Source organism: Sturnira hondurensis, unplaced genomic scaffold (genome assembly GCF_014824575.4).
Source record: "Sturnira hondurensis isolate 20B ecotype Veracruz unplaced genomic scaffold, ASM1482457v3 Scaffold0022201, whole genome shotgun sequence".
NCBI classification, from domain to species: Eukaryota; Metazoa; Chordata; class Mammalia; order Chiroptera; family Phyllostomidae; genus Sturnira; species Sturnira hondurensis.
The window spans coordinates 1,594,317-1,613,705 of record NW_028094832.1 but is presented as its reverse complement, the minus strand read 5'-3'; positions in this window follow the sequence as shown (position 1 = coordinate 1,613,705).

Sequence of the window (19,389 nt, the reverse complement as noted above, 5' to 3'; positions counted from 1 at the left end):
CACACAATATACAGATGATATATTATAGAATGTATACCTGAAACCTATATAATTTTATTAACGTCACCCAGTAAATCAATAAATTCAAAAATTTATTAAAAATTAAAAAACCCATACCCCAACTCCAGCATCCAGATCCACTCTATTTAATTCTGTTTGGTGAAAACCCAGCTGCTGGGAGGAGCAGGCGCCAGCCCTCAGCCCCGGCCCTGCCTTCCCTGACAGTGGCTGAAATGCCCTCCATAAATATTGTCGTTAGAGGTGGCAAAGTCCTTAACAACTGTGAATATTGCAAGTGCAACAATAAAACATGATTTTTCTCCCCTGGAAAATGCCCCTGTTACGGTACTCAAAAATGAGTTAAAGATGATTTCTTTGTTGCCCCAATGGACCTTTTACTAGAATATATTCAGGACTTTCTGTGGCTTGCATCCTTATAAATTTATTCTTGTCAGGTCTAGCCGTGGATCAGGCTCCCGGGGTGAAATATGAGAATGAAAATGGCAGCAGGATCAGGTGCTGACACATTTGCCGGAGGAATTCAGAGTGAGGGAAGCACAGCGAGGCAGAGCGGTGAGCCCACAATCGTGAATTGTGGGGACGCCGCTGCTCCCTGGTCTGGCCTGTGGCTGTTTGTAGATGATAAAGCCAAGCAAATGAAAGTGGTGAAAGGTTTGATCCTGGTACCCTGCCTTGGCTGGGCTGCCAATCATGTGTCCCCAAATCAAAATGAAACACGTGACCCCTCCAGAGAGGAGGTGGAAGATGGAAGGGCAGATTCTGACTGGTTTGACCATGCTTGTGTTAGAAAATCAGATGACTTGTAAGGACCCCACAGTGAAGGGATTTTCGTGTGGAATAAAGCCTTTCCGAGTGGGAAGAGAAACACTGTACTCAATCAGCCACATTGGTCCCTGGAATCTTGAATTGGAAATAGGGACTTCAAAGGGTATTTGGGGAAATAAGACTCCAAAGTCAGGGAGATTGAAAGGGACAGATGGTGTTGTGCACTAATATTTGCTCAGTGGAGGCAAGAGGGAGTATGTTACACATGGCAGAGCCTTAGCAAACCTATTTTATCTAAAAATGTTTTATTCAAGTTTTATGTGACTTCTCTGTGAGTTAACTGTTCCCCAGAGAGACTGTGCACCTGAGGCCTCTGGAGAACATTGTTCTTTTCCTGTTACTGCAGGAAATCCCCAAGCAGGTGACATTAGCATCTTTGTCCTTTGACTCGATCCTATCTATGGCACTTCTATTCAGTGCAGTGGATGGCCCCTGAGGATGGCTGGGGGAGGAGGTGACTAAGGTTTGGTCCCTGTTCTCACTTAAAATAATAACAGGCCCACACTCAGATAAGGGCCTGAGGGAGGTCAGAGACAGGACAACTCATTGTACCTGTGGACTTGAGGGAAAGCGATGAGAATGGGAGCAGGTCTCAGCCCCGGAGGCAGAGGAGGCCCAAGCCCAGGAGAGCAGAAGCTTCTGCAGGCCAGTGAGCAGCCTGTTCTGGCCGGTGGGAAGGAAGGGGAGATGCAAGGAAAGAATGGGAAAGACGGAACCCAATAACAGAGAGTGGCAGATTGCATTTTTTAAAAATAATAGCATTATTGACATTATAATGAGAACAGTAAAGATTCTCTTGGCTAAAATATTGCATGGGGGTGTTCTTTTCAAAAAGTCACTGGAATAACAGAAAAGAATGTTAACAAAAATACATCACCAGCCGAGTTTGAATCTGGGGCCACGACAGTTATTCTGCAAATCTTCATAGCACCAGTCATGAAGTGCTGATACATGATACGCCACAGACAGACCGCAAAACCGCGGTGCTCAGCTAAAGAGGCCAGTCACGAAAGACCTCATTTCATATGATTCATTTATCTGAGTGGTCCAAAATAGGCAACAGAAAATAGAAACCTATAGCAGCAGAAGGTAAATTAGTGGATGCCTAGACCTGGGTTGTGGCTAACAGGCATGGGTTTTCTTTTTGAGGTAGAAAAATTCTACAATAATTGTTAGTTTAGACCACCCTCTGTGAATATTCTAAAAATGATTTGTGCATCTAAAATGGGTAGTTTTATGATATACGAAAGCTCAATACAACTGTTTTTTAATTTTATTTTCAGTTGCAGCTGACATTCAATATTATTTTGTATACGTTTCAAGTGTACTCCATAGTGGCCAGACAATTATACAAGTGACTAGGTGATGTCAATAATTTAAGTACCTACCTGGCACCATATGTAGCTATACAGTATTTCAGTAAACTATTTAAAAATGTCTCCATAGCCCAGCTTCACATGTTTAACCACAGGTTGCGCAATCTAGGGAAGGAGAAAGGTAACCTTCCTGGGTCGTGTCTGACTTGGTGTTGAGATGTGTCTTTAGTGACACCCTTCTTGGATGAACCCCTAGCCTTAGGTCCCCAAGTAGGTCACCCTGCCACCCACGGGGCCACCCTGAACTGCCCACAGCTGTTGCAATGGAAAGAGAAGTGGCCTGAGGAGAGTGTGGCTCAGGGAAAATACCCTAATTTCCTGGGCCCTAGATTGTCCTCCAACAAATAAGGATTTAGATGATGAAGAAGTGACCAAGTAAGGACTGTGCAGAATGCTAGCTGGCTGGCTGTCAGGAACTGTCAGCAGATGACATTGACTTTGAGGGGTATGTCACAGCTGATGGTCTGGTCCTTAGATAGTCAGGTTCTGAATCTTGATCTTCATCAGCACCTCCCTCAATATTTCTATTTGTTCCCTCATAGTCAAAATTAACTTACAAAGTCTAAAGGCTTGTATTTTACAAATAGGTAGGGGAGTTCATACTCCGTGTAGAAATAAATTATTCACATTAAGTAGTAAAACTGTGGATTTGGGTCCCTTCCTGGGTAGGAGTTTTTGATGCATTGGGAGAGACTATTGTGCTAGGCTCCTGCGAAACAGGACAGTGAACGGGTCCCTGAGAGAGAAGGAACAAGGGAAGCAAGAGGGTAGGTAGGTGATGTCAAAGGCAAACCTCCATCCATTTGCTAGTATTACTAAGCCTCATACCTTTTAGGACAGACCCATGAAGTCCCTATGAAGTCTTGAGTCCTACTCCACTGTCCCCAGAAGCTCTACCAAAAAGAGTATGTTGTTGGTTTTGAGTACTCTGCTGGTTTTGAGCCAGCAGAGTTATTTATATACCAGGGCGTGATGATAACATCCACAGAGCAAGCGTTCCAGAGTGAACGTGTATCCTATCCACTTGTCAAGCCCCACAGAAGGTGGATCAGAGGAGAGGGAAGACTTGCAACAAACTGCTTATGTACCCCAAAATGGCTCATATGAAACCATAATTATGTTTATTTCCCTGACATTGATTTGGTAAAGGCTTATCAGCCACGATGCATTCTCTGAAACATGCAAGGAATTTGCAAAAGCTCACTGGGAAATGAGCCAGTGGTTCTATTTTGCCTTTTGTGATTTTGCTGGAGATGCAAAAGCGTCCTGTACACACAAGTCATTCATAATGAGCAGTGCTGTGCTAGTAAAACCAGCCATCGTAGTAACTCGCATGACCTCGGACCGTGATGTTGAAGCGGGTGAGATATGAGAAAGCAGGCTAATGGGTGCTCTCCTGGCAGGTCAGCTGACAAAAGGGAATGAAGAATTGTAGTAGTCACCTCAATAATTCTGGAAAAATAGAAACCCTCTCAATTTTCTCACTACTTGTGCCAGTTATCTATGCCATTTTGAATGTACACAGCTCACCTACCCAGACATTGTGAGCTGACCAATTGCTGGTAGATCTAAGGAAGGAGCGAAGGCAGGTGACTCTCAGGTGAGACATAAAGGCCACTTGTCATGTTTTTATTGTTATTTTCAAAAGGAAAAAGTGTATTGGTTTGCCCCCTCAAAAGTTATTGAATGTTTTGTCTAATCTAGTTCTTTTCTGTTATAAAAAAGAAAACTAAGGATATTTTCATGAACATTACTAAATTTATTTATGTATGCAGACAGGGTTTAAGTGCTTATATATGCGTAGAAGAAATAGCATTAACAGCTCAAGGGTGTGAGGTCTGGAGGCAGACTGTTGGGATTCAGATCAGAGCTTCACCAACTACCAGCCCCGTCACTGAGCAATTTGTTTGACATCTCTGTGCCTCAGTTTCTTCATCTATAAAATGGGATGGTGGCAGTACCAACACTGTAGGAATGTTATGAAGATTAAATACATTTATATACATAAAGGCTTAATTCAGCCATGAAAAAAGGTATGAAATCTTGCCATTTGCAACAATGTGGATGGACCCCAAGGTTGTTATGCTATGTGACATGAGCCAGAAAGAAAAGGACAAATACCACATGATCTCTTACATGTAGACCCTAAGAAAACTCAAACAGAAACCAAACCAAAACAAACCAGAGCTCATACACATAGAGAACAGATTAGTGGTAGCCTGAGGTGGGGGCGGGGGAGTGGGGAAAATATGTGAAAGGAGTCAAAAAGTATAAATTTCTGGTTATAAAATGAGTAAGTCATGCAGATATAATGTACAGCATGGTGACTATAGCTGATAATAATGTACTGCATATTCGAAAGTAGGAGGGCGGATCTCGAAAGTTCTCATACCAAGAAAAAAAATTGTAAAGATATATGGCAATGAATATTAATGGAACTTATTGTGGTGATCACTTTGTAATGTCTACAAATACCTAATCACTACATTGTACACCTGAAACTAAAGTTATTTTAATTATACCCCAATTTAAAAAGCTATATCAAGCAAGACGTGTAAGTATAATGGAGTGAGCGTGTTGCCCAAACCGGTAAGAGGTAAAAGTTCTAGCAGCTAAGTGAAAGAAGAAAAAATACCTTCTTTTGAACAGTTAAGCACCTCTCATGAATGTTCTTTTGACCTTCACTCACACAATAAGCAGACAGGAGATAGCTCATCACTTCTTTTCTTTTCTACTTTTATTCAACTTAATTCTTCTATATTTTCCTAATCCGGGTTACACAATACACACCATGATGTACCATTTATTCTGTTAATCAACCAAGCTAACTCTGAACACCTGTCTTGTCATTCGGAATCATTCAAACCCTCAAAGTGATCAAATAAATAAAGAACTTAGAACGGTGCCTGGCCCATAGAACATACTCAATTAATGTCAGCTAACTTAGGTCTTATTCATCTAAACACACTTATGTATTTGTACATAAATGTGCTACTTAAAACAGTGAGCTATTTAAAGTACATTTATCTCAATTATGAGTAAGTGTAAAGACATTTTTGTACAGAGTTCCATCAAGTGTCACTTTTGAAGAACCCAAAAATGAGTATTTGCTGTGGTTGTATAACAAGTGATGTCATCTTCTCCTTTGCTTGAGTTCATTCTGCTTTCGTTCACTGTAATGTGTTAAGAGACTATATGCTCTCTCTAAAGTAGGTTTTTTTCCTACATGGATTAAATAAATTCTTTGTAGATCATTTTTACATTTTGATGTGACAATTTCTGTTATTCTCAGGGCAAGGAGAACTCTGCCCAGTTTCTGGGACTTAAGGTATGAGACTTGGCCCCTATGTCAGAAAAAGTGGGAAAGAATCAGAAATGACCACAATAACCATTCATTTATTTAGCCTTTATTCTTAGGGCCACACTAGGAGGTGCTCTTAAGACTTCATGCAGTACCTTTTATAAATAAAATATTAATAAACAATCCTTTATATTCACTTATTCATATTGACTTCCTTATACTTCGTTATGAATTCTCTACTGAAATCACTGACCCATCTTCTCAGTTTCCATCAGGCAAATTAGTTCTGAGTTGTCAAAGACTCTGCGTCTCTCAGTCTCTACATGATACTCAATATTTTTTTATATTTCTTTCTTCTTTGACTAAGATACTCTTCCTAGTTTGGAAATTATAGTCTCTTCTTGCGGCATTGAGTCTGAATGTTTTCTGCTATTACATTGCTTTCATAACATAACTGTCCAATTTAAAACTTGAAAGGGGGAAGGGTTTCTAGGAACAACTATAAAGGACACATGGACAAAACCAAGGCGGGGGGAATCAGGGAAGTGAGTTGTGGATGGCTGGGGTGGGGGAGATAGGTGGGGGAAAAGGTAGACAACTATACTTGAACAACAATAACATTTTTTAAATGGAAAAAAATTAAAAATAAAAAATCAGACTAAAAACAACTTGAATACTGTGGCAATCAAGAGAAAAATCAATCATTCTTGATCCAAATGACCTCAAGCATCAATCAGAGAGGTCCTACCACTTGTTAGAGCTATGTTCATGTGACAATTGTGACATTTGTTGTATTTTTAAATATCAAAGTGACATTACAAAATCCAGATAAGCCTTCAAATGTCCCTGAGGTGTACTATGAATGTAGATACACTGAGAAAGTCTGGGCCTTGATTTACATTTGAAAAATTCTTTGTTCTACATCCTCTGCTTGGAGAGTCAGAGAGCTCATTTGCATACCATCAAGCTCATAGTTGCACAGAGTAATGAAATAGGTTCAATCTCATTTAACCTAATATTTCTCTAACTTATTTTTTGACCATGGAAGCCTTGTTTTCCTCAGAACCCATATTAACCTGTCACCAAATAATCTGCAAATACTTTATGAAAACTGACCTGAAGAGCTAGATGTTTCCTTGTAGCTATCACTTACAATTAATACTAACAAACATTTAATTCTCCTCTTAGTACGATTCTAATTGTGGAGAGTATCTTGTGATCTTGTATCTCTAGTTCACCATTTCTCCCTCATCTACGGCTGACCGTATTCCAAAGGGGAGCTTAAATATGACCTTCTTCTTGACAACTTTTCTATCCTCTCCATTTATGCCCTACCAGCAATTTTCTGCAGTCCTCCTATCACATCCTGATTTTTATCATAATTATGTGTATACCTGTATGTTCTTAGAAGTCAGAAACCATACATAATTCCCTTCATCTCCTCATAAACTTAGTTTCAAACAGTTGCTTCATAAATATGTTGAGCTAAATTGTGAGGCATCCATCAGTTTTTATAAGCCATCTACAGATTTATTTGCCAGAAATGTTGTTTTAAAGCCAGACTTTCTTTGCCAAGCATAATATCCAAAGATAAGTAGTAGTGTTAATAATTTCTTCCATGAGGTCAGGCCTTCAAGCAGGTGAGCAAAGTTTGAGTATACAAGAGTAGTGGAGTCACTGTTCCAAAGCTAATTGCTTATTAGCCATTTCATTGCTAATTTGATTAATACCATTCATATAAACCTTTATGTTGGTTTTGTAAAATGCATTACAAGATAGGTCAACATCATGGCCCTCATTATATGGATGGGGAAAGAAGACATAAAAAGTTGATCTGATTATCTCAAGGTTATTCTTTGTGGTATGATAGAACAAAGTAAAAACTCATCCTAGTCAATTTCTAACACACTAAACGGAACTTAAGACTAAGATCGAGGACTAGGGAGATGTATGTTTTTGCTAAATAAGTCCCTTATTCAGTGCAGATTCAGAAAGTTTGCACAGCCAATGACAATTTTTAGCAACAGTCATTTAGAGAAGGTGGAATGACCCACAAAATGGAATTTGATCTGCCATCATTTGTGTATTGGAAATGCTGGAAAGCTTAAGCAGCTATTTCTATAAATATTATTTATTTTTGTAACAGTTCTGAGATTATTTAATGCACCGTATGAAATCCTACCATACATTTCCACCTTGCATGTTTTCACTGAGCTCCTAGGAGAAGCTTCTTAACCAACGTCTACTAGTTGCCTCCTTCCTGCGGCTCATCCTTTTCTGTGTCACTAACTCTTAGCTACTCGCCAACACTGGTTGTTCCCTTCTTCCATAATACCCGACTTCTTCCATGCCCGACTACATCTGTGGCCATAAGACTAGTTTTCTCCATTGGGACTGTGTGTGGCAGTGATATGTGTAATGTCACCTGGCCCCAAAACCCCTTAGAGGTGTCCTTCTTGCTCTTCCCACTCCCTATGGCTTGGCAGCCACTATCAGCGTCACACTGGAGGCCTTATGTTGAAGATAGCGGAGCTAATGCCCAGCCTGGGTCCCTGAAAACCTGGGAAGCAGAGCCTGTGCCAACCTAGAAGAGCCTCATGGGATGTTAGGTGAGAAAGAAAAGCACACTCTTGTGTATGAGCTGTGACAATTCCAATCTATTTGTTATGGAAGTTTATTCACTCTAGATGATATGTTTATACTTCTCACTTCTCTTCCCCAAGTCAGATTCCTTTGCCCCAGAAGTCTGTAACTCCCCTCACACCTCGTTCCCTGGACTGATCTGCCTTTCTCACCATCATCTTGCTGGCACCAATGAGCTAAGCTCAGAGCTCAGGACCCGCGGTGGCTTACTCCTCCTCCTAGTTTCCATCTCTTCCCCTGGTAAAATACTATGACTTTTAAAGAAATTCTTTCATCTGAGCCAATTTTTTATACCACACTATATGTGTATATTCTCCATTAGCACATAGTCAAAACTAACAAAATGAATTTGAAATACAATTTTTAATATTTTATTTATTTTTAGAGAGAGGGGAAGGGAAGGAGAAAGAGGGGGACAGACACATTAATATGTGGTTGCCTCATGCATGCCCCTTGCTGGGGATCTGGCCCGCAACCCAGGCACGTGCCCTGATTGGAAATCAAACTGTGACCCTTTGGTTCACAGGCCTGAGCTACATTAGCCAGGGCTAAAATACAGTTTAAAAATATATATTTTGAACGTAATGCATTCAATATAGTTTTAAAATGTTCACTCAATTTTATAAACTTTAGAAAATATGGAAAAGTAAAAGTTAGAAAAGAGCATTGGCCCTAGACTCACCACCCAGAGATAAGTATTATGATATTTTGGCATATAGTTTACTTGCCAAATAGTTTACCAACCAACTATTGGTGAGAGACAATCCTACATACTCAAGTAAAATCTTTAAACTGCCTTAGTTTTGTAAAAATGGAGAAGTTAAAAATGAACATAACATTTTCTTAAAATTACAGTTCTAATTTTCACATGAGTGAAATATACCAGAGAATGCCAGGAAATTGATCAGTTTTCAAGAAGGGCAAAAATCAACTCCTAGATGACTTCCAAAAATATGTGGGCCCACAAGGTAACTTTAAAATAAGTTTTCACTAGTCCTGATCACCCAGTGAGAACTTCCACCCTCTGAGGCTTGACTTTCCTGAGGGCAAAGGGGTGTGGAGTTCCTCTTAGTTCTCTGGCAGGGCCCCGTTCTGTGAAGCCCCCTGCACTAGGAGCAATTCCAGGGTAACCTGGGACCTTTTCTCATTTTACATTCCAATGCCTGGCACACAGTGAGATCTCAGGAAATACTTTTAGAATGTGTGAAAAGAAATGTATGTTCCTTTGGCCATGGACAGCTTATAAATCCTGTCTTCAAGATTTTCTTAGGGAACTACTAGAACAGCATCCTAGGCTCCAGTGTCTGGAATTTAAGATGCTTTTAATGAAGAGGAAAGAAAAAAATCATTTCTGGAACTATTCCAGCATGGTGTTCCTTGCTTCTCTGCTGACCACCTTTTTCTCTGTTTTGATTACCATAAACATCTTTTTTGCCTTTTGGTGACATTGGCGGGGCTTGGAGCTCCTCCACAGACAGAAAGTTAGATTCAAAATGGATTTCTACTTGATCTTGTGAAGATATACCTGCTTTCTCATCTGCCTCTGGGCCTCACATTCTTCATGGGTGAAATGAGAGTGTTCGACCCGATGGCCTGTCATGCCTTCCTGCTGCCTTCTCCACTTCCAGATTTATTCTCTCGCCAACAGAATATCCCTTAAAGATGCTCAGGGAAGAGGAGAACCAGGGCCAGAAAAACAAATTGCTTTGGTGACTGCCATTGACTAGGGCCTGGAGCAAGGAATCATTCTGGAAGAACATCCTTGCTCTTGCCGGTGCTCATTCAGCAGGGACTGATGCTGGCAAATGCATTTGTAGAACAATTTGTAAGTCATTTTGGGGAGAACATCAGGAATCAGTGTTCTCAGTCAGGTGAGAGACAATCCTACATACTCAAGTAAAATCTTTAAACTGCCTTAGGAACAGATCAAACAACATGCCACACAGACTTCCAGAAAAATCTTGCTGCAAGCAATATCTTAAGTCTTTCCCTAACATTGATACAACAGATGTTTTTTTTTTTTACTTTCTGTAGGAGAATGGCCTTAACTTCAGCTGAAATAACTGCAAAATGCTTATACTATGGGCTCTCAGCTCTGACTTGAAGATTTAGGTGGCTTCTTCCTAAGGTTTTCAAAGTTGTCTGCTTGTAATAGCCAGTGCAGTGGCGGCTTCCCTCTGTCTCCACAGGACATTTTGATGTTTGATGTTTGCCTGCATCTGGCTAATTTTCTTCTCCCCTCAAAACTGGGCACCGACTTCACAGAAGTGCAAAGGATAAATGAAGAAGGCCCCTGCTCTGCCGCCTGCAGACCCTCATTCAGGTGATGCCGCGAATTTAGCACAAGCCTGATGCTTCGGGTGTGATTTCCAGAAATCACTTTCAGTCTGGAAGAGCCCAGCAGTCTGGGTCCATCTCTAGTCTTGCAACTGGGCCGGTTTCCCATTTCGTATCCTGCATCCAACCAATTGACCCCACTGTCCAGCCATGGAAACCCGGAGGCATCTTGAAATCAGTCTGCTCAACACCAGCACCGCTGAGCCTGTGGCTCATTGCCTGGATGAATCCTTTCTAGTTTTCTGTTGAAAAGTATTTTTAAATACTGCTGGAATGGGTAGGAAATAGGTAGAAAATGAGAGAGGATGCTTTGCAATTGAGAGAGGTTTGAAAAATCCTGCTTGGAGCTCTGCAAACGCTTTTCCATTGCCACAGCAAGCCAGTCCTTTTATTAGCCCACGCCGACAAGCACAGGCCCCCTGAGGATGCAGGATGAAAAGCCGGCTTGCATTCCTTTGCTTGTATGACCAGGAAGAGAATTGAACTGATGATAAAAGTGCAGCCAACTAAAGTGAACTGGTGGAAATGAGGCTCAGAATCAGGGAAATCTGCCCCCGCCCCCCGCAGCCCCTTCCCTCGGTCCTTGGCTCTTTCTGCACCCAAACCCCTCTGCACATTACTGCTGTGCAAGGGAAATGGAAAAGCACACCCACAGCATCGCTAGGACCAGCTCACCCACCCACCCCTGACCACCTCTCCATCGTTCTCTTTTCCCTTTGCCATGTTCTCACTCCCTCTTTCTTTCTTCTCACTGTGGAGGCTACCATCCCCTTCCCCATCTTGCAGCCTGGACAAACATGATCATGACTTAGTTGTTCAGCCAATCACTTAGTCAGTTAAAAACCACTAAAAGTATTATCCATGCACTAAAATTCCAACTGTTAAATCTGTGGCTAGTTGACACAGAGTCCAGGAAAAGATAGTTGGAGGGCTGTATGGAATCTGGCACCCAGGCCTGGAAGAGTAGCATGCTTGCATTATAAAGCTGCCTTTTCTAATCACTGTTGGTTACCTACATACGAACCTTCAATTCATACTATTGTGTAGAGAGATATATGAGTCAAATCCTGATTTCTGGCAAATACAGGGTCTGGCACAAATAACACCCCCCTTTTTATTACAAAATCTTTTATTACAAAATCATAAGCATATAATTCTGCAATATAACAATATCATATTCAAGCACACCATATGATATTTTAGGTGAAATGTTCAAGTTAAAAACTACAACTTGTGACACCCATCTTATTACCTACCAACACACTCAGGCAGGCCTTACTTCTGCTGGGCCCTGTAGATTTGCAGCCCGGTTTGGAGGTCACCCACGCCTTGCTAAAACGGTAGCCCCGGCCTGCAGAGGGCGTGAGGGAGGTATCTGCTAGAGCAAAGCAAGTGAGACTTGGGCACCATTTACCAGCACCGCCACTGCCCCCTGTGGTTTCATGGGGAAGTTCCCTAAACCCCACATGCAATTGTCTTCTCTGTAAAATGCGGTAACAATGCCCACCCCGTAATGCTGTTGTGAGGAACAAAGTCGCGTAGTAAGAACTCAATAAATATCTCCTCCCTTCTTTTCTTTTTTCTTTTCCTTTTTATAAGGATATGTGTATTGATTTTAGAAAGAGAAGAAGGGAGAGAGAAACAGAGAAACATTGATGTGACAGAGAAACATCGATCGTTGCCTCCTGTACGCACCCCAACCAGGGATCGAACCCCAACCTAAATACGTGCCTTGACCAGGAATTGAACTCGGAATGCTTTGGTGCATGGGACGACACTCCAACCAACTGAGCCACCCAGCCAGGGCCTCCCTTCTTTTCTCTATCCAGATTGGGCAATGTCTGTGTAGGATAAAGGAGTGACCTGTACTTCGGTTACAGGGTATGAATGAAAAGTAACCCTATCTTATCTACTCCTGTGGTGGACTCCGGCCAGCAGAGTCTGCTCCTTGGGGCTGACGGCAAGAATAAACGCACAGGTGACAACAATCGTGTGGAGAAAAAGGGAACGGCATGGCTACTCTCTCAAGGAGAGAGTGCCTGTGGATGCCTCGGCCACTCCCTCAAGAGGAGAGCATGTCGACCCTTGCCTAGACAGGCTTTTATTGTTTTCCTTGGGTCTTACATCAGAGAAAGATTTATTATCTGTTACATAGAATATTATTTTCTACATTTTTAGGTACAATCGAGGAAACGAAAATAACGTGCAGAGGGGAATGGCGATGAGCTGATTAGCTCTGTCTTTGGGCAAATTCACACAGGTTTTGGATCTTACCTTGAAGATAGACAATACACATTTGTTGTTTTAGATAGACCAGGGTGATGGAGTTTTAGCAAGAGCAAGCCACAACTATCTGTATGCATTTTCTAGGCCTGATTACCACGGGAAAACTCGGTTTGAAGGTCTGGCTCCTGCCCACCACTCCACTTCTGTAGGTTTTCCATACAGAGCTGAGTCACATTTGCCAGACCAAAATAAACTAGTCCCTTCCATATCCCCAAGATTCTCTCTGTGTTCACATGGACACTGTGCTTAGTAGGTGGTTTGGAAGTTTAATTCCTCTTCTGAGTCAGGGAATAGAGGGAGAATGGAGGGAGAATGCCATCCTACAAATGGCAGATGGCCCCTGACTGGTCTGAGGCAGGGTGAGGGATACGGTGGGAGGGATCCTTTCCACTGCCTCAGGTACGCTGGATTACACTATCAGAGAGTTTCTCCTCCCCTCTGACGAAGGCCTTTGTTGCCATGAAAATGCAGATATCCCCAAGGGAGCAGCACGTGAAACCTTATCATCCATTTGCACAGTTCATTTTTCAGTTGCACTGTTATTCTCTGTAATGGTATTTTTTTTCCCTGTATGGAATGTCACATGTCCAGATGCATTCGTTTTATAGAGCTTTACAGCCGATAACCTGAACCGAATGCACACTTTGGGTATTTTATTTCTCTTTTTTGCAGTAATTTCAAAGGTGTAACTGAGCTCAGCTGTAAATTACTGGTTCTAGCTCTCCCTGGCAGGAAGCATTTGATCACTGACAACTCTGTTTTCCTCATTGTTTTCTGACTAAAATTTCCCCAGCCTCTATAAATATGTAAATTACCAAAATCACTAGTTTTCCATTATTTCTGCCCCTAAGCTGCTTAAAATGTTTCTATATTCCTCCATTTGCAGTGCAAAACAGAGCAGTAGGTGACAGCTGAGTTTGATTCTATTATCAAACCTCTGTTTAGCAGCTACTTGGCTTCAGAGTTTCCGATGATAAATTTTTCCTAGGGTGGGCTCCAGCAGTTACGGAGCAGGAAGGCAAGAACGGGTGTGTGTTAGTGCGGGGCCTGTGGAAAACACACGCTGCATGCTCTGCTGGTGGTGAACTGTGATTTTATGTCAGAGGGAGCAAATGGGATTCTTTCATTGCCTCTCCTTCGGCTGGCAGGACTCAAGTGATGAGGCTGGCATGGCGTCTGTGTGTGAGTATGTTGGCCTCTCCTCAGTCAGTGCCCATTATGTTAATCTGTCACGAGCTGGATCATTGGGTCTCTGTGTGGGCTCTCACCACTCTGTGCTGGGGAAGGAGAAAAACTCTATGTTGCGTAGTACTCGTACAGATTGATACAGAGACACATCCGTGCATACGTCTTGAGAGAGATCAATGGACACTCCAAAAAAAAAAAAGAGAGAGAAAATTGTGGGAAATGGGTCATTAACGGGAAAGTCTATAGAAAGGACCCTGGGATTTGTTTATGTGGTTCAAATTCTAGTGCCGAGCATGAGAAATGTATTTGTTATGACCGCATAGCGTGTCTGGGCAGCCCCCGGTGTGAGCGTGTTCTGATTTCAGTACTGAATGCGGGCTAGGCCTGTAACAGTCAGCCACCTAACGAGGCCTTGGGGTAGATGCGCAGGAACCCATCCATTTGCAGATGCGTTTGTTGGGAGCTCGGAGGCTGCTTTTACACACCAAAGTCCTGTAAGAATCTGCACTAGATCCAAGTTAGTACTGTTGATCTCACCGATGATGAAAGCCCGTTCTATTTGTGCAGTACTCATGCCTTTGAAAATGTTTCCTTGGTCTCCGTGGAAACCTGGGGGGTTGATAAAAACTTGATAATATCCTCACTTGACATATGACAAGACAGAGAAAGTCAGACAAGTCTGACAAGTCAGAGAAATTCAGGAATACCTAACTACTAGTAGGAAGTGAGCTAGACAGCGCAGTTAGCAAATTATGGCTCTCTATCTTTTTCCTGTTTCTCTTTTCTGTGACTTCATCTGTCCTTGTAAATAAAGTTTTATTAGAGCTTTGGGTTAGAACAGCTGCCCTCATTCATTTACCTCATTCATTATTCTGGGGCTGCTCTCATGCTATAGTGACAGAGTTGAGTAGTGACAGAGTAGAGTTGACAGAGACCTGATGACTCTTAAGATGTCCTAAAAGCCTAATATTTACTGTGGTTGTTTATTGAAAGAGGTCACCAATGCTGCGCTAGGACACAGGTCTCCTGGGAATGCCCTTCTGTCTAAGGTGACAAAACCAGTCACCTTACATCAGAGGAGCTTTGTCAGGCACCATACGGAGCCAGCGCACTAAGTTAGAGGTATCCCCATTTAAATACATTCAGCACTTTAGTGTCTTATTGTATGGTGACAATTTTGTGGAAAAACAAAATATTTTGGAGAACATTTTGTTTTCATTCATACAACTTTAGGAAAATATCATCCACTCCCTCAAGGACTGTTTTCCAGTCCACTAAAGCAAAGCAAGACTGATGAGTTGTTTTAAGTTCTCAATTACCACTCTTACCCCTTTAAGTAACAGATAATCCCCTTGAATAGAAGACTTACTTTCTGTCCATAATGAATGGCACCCAGGTGGCACTCAGTTCCCTTCACAATGTTTGGTGCTCCCCCTGGGGACCACCTTCCTCCCAGACGGTTGGTTGACAGGGCCCCTGGCAGGTGGCATTTCTGAGAGGAGCTGCCCCCTGAGGCCCTGCTGGGGTTGCCATCAAACACAGCGGTCCTCATTTCCGTTAGAAGAGGGATTGAGAAGAGAAGAGGGATGGGCCGGATGTGCAGGAGAGAGCACGAGGACTCTGCTGGGGCAATCTGCACTCCAGCTGCTGCTCATTCCACGGGCACTGGTGCCGTCTGTACTTCCGGCCATTTCCTAGAGACACTGCCTGCATTTCCTAGTAGAAAACACCATGAAGGAGGGACCCAGCATTCCTGCTAAGGGGAGTGAAAAACGTCCTGTAGTGAGTTATCTGGAGGTAAAGCTCATTTTCCTTGGTCTAGAGGGACCTATTATAAATGACCAAAAGCCTTCTGGGTCACAAGTGTCCAGGGTATTCATCATTTGACTCGGTGTATTGGCATCCGTTAGAATTATATGCGATAAAGTGGAGCTGTGTGGTGTCAAATGATTTGTGCTGGCCAGTCTATGTGCGTAACAAAACCCACTTCATACAAAAAATATAAAAACAAAGGGGAAATTCTCTTTCAACAATGCAGAAAATCGCACATAATTAATGCCCAGTTGCATCTTCTTTGGAGAAATAGTCATCACTTTTACAAATATATTTATAGTGTTTTCTGTTTTCAGGATGCTCATCACACTAGTGCATATAAATAAACCCTTTTTGTTTGGGTGGGTGGGTTTTGTTGTTGTCATTGTTGTTTGGTTTAGTTTGTTTTTTTTACCTCTTGACAGGCAGTACTAGTTGCTGATGCTTGTCACATTTTCAAAAACAGACCAAATCTCTTTGTGATGTTTTCTCTGGGATTGAATGTTCTGCCAAGTACTACATGAGCTCCTTTGTGTTAGGAGAATGTTATCCATCCTTGACTTAAGCATGTTACCTCCGGGCAAAATTACTTTTTAAAGCCCTACAGGTAACAACAGAAATGCTTACAAAGGAATAGATTGTGGAATGCTTTACAGTGACCAGTTTTCCTCAAAATAACTGTGGAGAATGAGTAGGAAGTTCCCTTTGGAACTCATCATGTCTGGTTGGCTACACAGTGTAGCAACAACATGGTCGCTTTGCTTGGAGAACTTTCTACGCTTGACTCATTAGCTCACTGCTGTCCATTGCCTTCAGAAGCCAGGATTCACTGGCCTTTCAGCTCATCAAAACTTCAGACTTTGACCAGACAAAATTAACCCATCAGTTGGCAACTCAGAATGAAAAGGGACTTTAAGGATTCAGCCTATGTCCCCATTTTTCACAGGAGAACAGAGCAGTTTATGGACTTTGCCCCTGTTATGTCACTGCTTAGCAGAAAACCAAACCTCAGACCCAAATTTGGGACCTACTGCTCGACACTTCTGAGATCTGTGGGGCAAATGCCTTAGCCAACTCTAGCCAGCCCCTTGCCTTTTAATCCAAAAGTAATTTTCTTAGACATGCCTTTCCCTTAAACCAAGATCAGTAAACACCAACATTCCCCACTGATTCATGGCAGAGCAGGAGGAGGAGATTTATAACCCTGGCACACAGTGAATATTTATTGGCATCAGCATTCAGAATATTCATGTGTTATTGCTCTTCCATATTAAATATATGCTTTGGCTCTTTTCAGGAAAAAATCAACCCTTTTCCTTGCAAATGCCTGGCCATATTGACCAACTGTCTGAACACATGTAGAGTTCCAATTCCCAGTTTTGAATATGAGTTTTAGGTCTTGACTTTTAAAACAGAATTGGTTCATATGTTCTATTCCCCTGTTTCTGCTTTGTAAGTACCATTAAAGAAATGCAAAATCATAAAAATTTACAGCTAAATGATATTTAAGAGGTTATTTCTTCAGTTCTCCTTTGAGGTCTGCAGAGGTCACAAGCCTATGAAGGACTCATGGTTAGTGAACCATCAATCATAAACACACTAAGGATCCAGGTACCTCCCTCTTATCCAGTACTCTTTTTAATATGACACATGATTTTTACTAAATCCCTTTGACCCCAACTAACTAATTGCTTATAATTTGATTTAAGTTTCAGCATCTATTTGACTAAACTTAAAAGCCATTCAAAGCAGATTTCTTAACCCCATATAATTGAAAAGACTGTCAAACTCAAACTTTTCTTTAAATTTTGTTTATAATGACCTGGCGCAAACAGTCCAAAAAGCTAATGCTGGTAATAAGGAAGATAAACAAAGAGGACTGGAATCAGAAGTATACTTGGCTTCATAACATGCAGAAGAACATTATTGTTTGTCCAATAATGGTATTCAGTGCTAGTATCTGAATAGACTTTGTTCTCAGGAATAATACAAAAATATAATAGGCCATGAGAAACAGGTTGTGTCCTAACATAAATTAGGACATATATAACTATATGTCCTAAATTATAGGACAATTTCCCCAAAATTATATCTTAGATTTCCCATAATTATAATCTCCACTCTGTTCTTAGCTTGGTTACAATTTTTTACCAGTAGAGGGAAAAAAGCAAACTTTTATTTAAAATCTCTAACCTGAAATTTAGCAGTTAGACATGCCAACATTTCTTTAATTCATTCATCAGTCATTTATTTTCTCATTTTTTACTTCAGATCAAAAAAACAGTTTTCAATCCAAGATGGGTTTAATCAGCAGATGCAAAGGGTCAACTGTAGAGTCAAAAGTTATATGTGGATTTTCAACTGCGAGGTTGCTGGCACCTGTGACGGCTCTGGCATTCAGTAGTCAACTGTAGCGTCAAAGTCATGGGGTTGAAGTTTAAAACTGAAAGATCCTTTAGAGACCTAGTCCAGCTCATCATTTTCCATTGAGTGGACTCAGGGTGATCACATGACTTCTCCCAGAGGATACAATAATTGTGTTCAACTCAAAGCTGTAAGTTGTACTTCATCCAAACTTCAGTACATCACTGAGAGGTGATGATGGACAGAGGTGATTCCAGGTGGGTGAACAACCCTCCCACCGACTTTTCTCAAACTGGGGGCTTTTGCCCATGATGGTCTCACATTTTGACCCAAAGTAGACTGAGACCTCAGAGGCACTACTTTCTGAACACATAGCAATACTTGAGTATAACCATTTAACTCTTGAAAAGGAGAAACTATTTTGAAAAATATTTTATGACAGTAAAAAACAATGCAAACACAAGCATAAGATTGAAATATTTCATGGTCAGAAGTATAACAACGCATTGCTTTTTTCCCCTTAAATTCAGAATCACCTCCTCCTAGGCCACTCCGCCATATGCCCATTCTCCTAACTAGATTGAGCCCCTCTTCCTGAGTCCCCAGTGCCACGTGCATCCCTTTGTTGAGATGCTCAGGACATTTCATCAACATTGTCCTTTTGTTTTCCTAACTCCCTCACCAGACTGAACCCTCTCCACACCTGGACTGTGACACTGTATATAAGCAGGACTTATACTGCCTGGCATATCGTAGAACTTTTAAGAGAACCAAAATAATTTAAACCAGCGTGCAAGCATCGGCATGCTTTTTGACTCATTATGGCTACACCTTGTGATGTGGGAAAAATACTATTTAGATGATATATAGAATATTAGGAAGAATTTCTGTTGTTTTAAAGCTGAAGATGAATCTGCCCTTCTCTTGTAGAAAAACAAGAAGAATATATCTTGTTTTTAGAAGAATATACTACCCAAGAATATATCTTCTTGTTTTTGCCTTATATCTGCCTGTATCTCCAGGTTAGAATTCTCATTAAAATATCATGGGCATGGGTGTGGGATAGAATGAAGGAGGATATTTCTTGGGTAGTAAAATGGAATTCCCCAATCAGTCCTGCTGTAATTAATGCAGAATTTAAAGCTAAAAATCCAGACGGTCAATGATGGGTTCGATAACTCGTGCTGGGATCTATTTTTTCAGTAATGCTTATCTTTCCGAGGGGCATAGTTAATT